Genomic DNA, 2,521 nt, shown 5'->3' on the forward strand with positions numbered 1-2,521 from the left:
GATCTTTCAGTCTAAGGGACTCTCAAGAGTCTTTTCTAACACCACAATTCAAAATCATCAATTCTTTAAGCTCTAAGCTTTCTTTATGGTCCAACTCTCACGTCCATACATGACTACTAGAAAAACCATAGTTATGACTATATGGACCTTTGTCAACAAAGTAATGTCTCTGCTTTTTAATATGCTATCTAGGTTTGTCATAGATTTTCTTCCAAGGAGCAAGCGTCTTTTAATTTCATGGCTGCAGTCACCATCTGCAGTGATTTTGGAGCCTTTTTTTCCTTTGAGACTTTTAAAGTTATCTCAATAATGACAGTGGAGAAGGCAACGACACCCCACTCCAGTACTCTTGCCTGGAAAAGCCCATGGATGGAGGAGCCTGGTGGGCTGCAGTCCATGGAGTCGCTAAGAGTTGGACACGACTGAGCAGCTTCACTTTCACTTTTCACTTTTCACTTTCATGCATTGGAGAAGGAAATGGCAACCCACTCCAGTGTTCTTGCCTGGAGAATCCCAGGGACGGCGGAGGCTGGTGGGCTGCCGTCTATGCAGTCGCACAGAGTCGGACACAACTGAAGGGACTTAGCAGCAGCAGCAGCAGCAATATTGACAGAGATAACCATAAAAGTCTCAATGGGAATAATTAATTTTTAGTACTTTAAGTACTTTATAGTTAACATGCAACCAGTAAGAAGAATCATCTACTTTGAAATTAGACTATTAAATCATCTGTATTAGTAGCATGAATTTTGTTCACCCTTTCCCCTAAAAATAAGAATGTTAGAGGTTTTTTCAATTAATTCAACCTCTTTTTTCATATTTACCCAGACTATCATTTGGTGTAGGCAAATATAAATATAATACAGATTTCAAAAAAAAAAAGTAAAAAGAATTCATTCTAAGCTTCAAATAAACACACACACACATATTTATATGTAGGCAGGAAGATAAAGAACATTTTTGATGGAAATTTGAGCAACACTTTTTGTAAGTAGCAAACACCAGTGGTTTTTATCTAAGGATTCATTAGTTTTAAAATTTCAAACTAAGTGGAAAGAAAATAATGATTAATGACTTAAAGTCAGATTTAGAAAATCTAACATTTTAATTGATTTAATGCTTTCTACATACAAGTTAACATATTTTAAAGATAAAGATGGTTCGTCTGCTAAACTGCATCATCACTCTGTTCCAAAGCCTGGGGCATCAGCAAGAATGGGGACCTGCCTTAGCTCTTGCTCGGCTATGAATTCAAGCATTCCTCGTCAGTAGAAGATAAACAGAATTTGGTGATTATGGGTAGGAAGACGTGGTTCAACACTCCAGAAAAGAATCGATCTTTAAAAGATAGAATTAATATAATTCTCAATAGAGAACTCAAGGAACCTCCCCAGGGAGCTCATTTTCTTGCCAAAAGTCTGGATGATGTTTTAGAACTTATTGTGCAACCAGTATTAACAAATAAACTAAATATGGTTTGAATAGCAGGAAGCAGTTCTATATAAGGAAGCCTTGAACAAGCCAGGCCATCTTAGATTATTTGTAGCAATAATCATGCAAGAATTTGAAAGTGATGTATTTTTTCTAGAAAATGATTTGGAAAATTATAAAATTCTCCCAGAATATCCAGGTGTTCCTCTGTCCAGGAGGAGAAAGTCCTTAAGTACAAATTTGAAGTAAAAGAAAAAAGCAATTAAAGTGAAAGTGTTTTCTTATCTATTTTGATCTATCTTCCCTCTGTCAAAACAAAAAATTATGCATTTTTTGTTGTAAAGACTTTTGTTGACTTTAAAACAATTATATCTAAACAATGTATTCTTATTCACCATTAATCTTTTTTTATTAATTTTTATTGGAGTATACTTGCTTCATAATTTGTTAGTTTCTGCTGCACAGCAAAGTGAATCGGCTATGCATATACACGTATCCCCTCTTGTTTGAATTTCCTTCCCATTTAGGTCACCACAGAGCACTGAGTAGAGTTCTCTGTGCTATACAGTAGGTTCCCATGAGTTATCTATTTTTTTAGTACTATATTTCTCATTGTGAGCTTCCTTAGTGACAGCAGTAAAGGGTCTGCCTGCAATGCAGGAGATGTGGGTTCGATTTCTGGGTCAGGAAGAGTCCCTAGAGAAGCAGACGCCAGCCCACTGCAGTATTCTTGCCTGAGAAATACCATGGACAAAGGAGCCTGGTGGGCTGTAGTCCATGGATTTGCAAAAAAGTCAGACAAAACTTAGTGTGTAAAAACAAACAACAACATACAAGTTAACACATGTTAAAGATAAATCTAGGCATTATTCCCACTAGCCTTCACTCTTACATCAAGGCTGTATATTGTCACCTTGCTTTTTAAACTTATATGCAGAGTGTATGTGTGCGTGCTAAGTCACTTCAGTTGTGTCTGACTCTCTGCGACCCTATGGACTGTAGCCCGTCAGGCTCCTTCTGTCATGGGATTCTCGAGGCAAGAATACTGGAGTGGGTTGCTGTGCCCTCCTCCAGGGTACCTTCCCAACTC

At 37.4% G+C, this 2,521-nt stretch overlaps 1 pseudogene; it reads left to right on the top strand.

Moving 5' to 3' along the window:
• The first annotated feature begins 1,156 nt into the window (after positions 1-1,156).
• LOC120857764 lies at positions 1,157-1,697 on the top strand (annotated as a pseudogene).
• Positions 1,698-2,521: the final 824 nt, after the last annotated feature.

Source organism: Oryx dammah, unplaced genomic scaffold (assembly GCF_014754425.2).
Source record: "Oryx dammah isolate SB20612 unplaced genomic scaffold, SCBI_Odam_1.1 HiC_scaffold_29, whole genome shotgun sequence".
In the NCBI taxonomy this organism is placed as follows: domain Eukaryota; kingdom Metazoa; phylum Chordata; class Mammalia; order Artiodactyla; family Bovidae; genus Oryx; species Oryx dammah.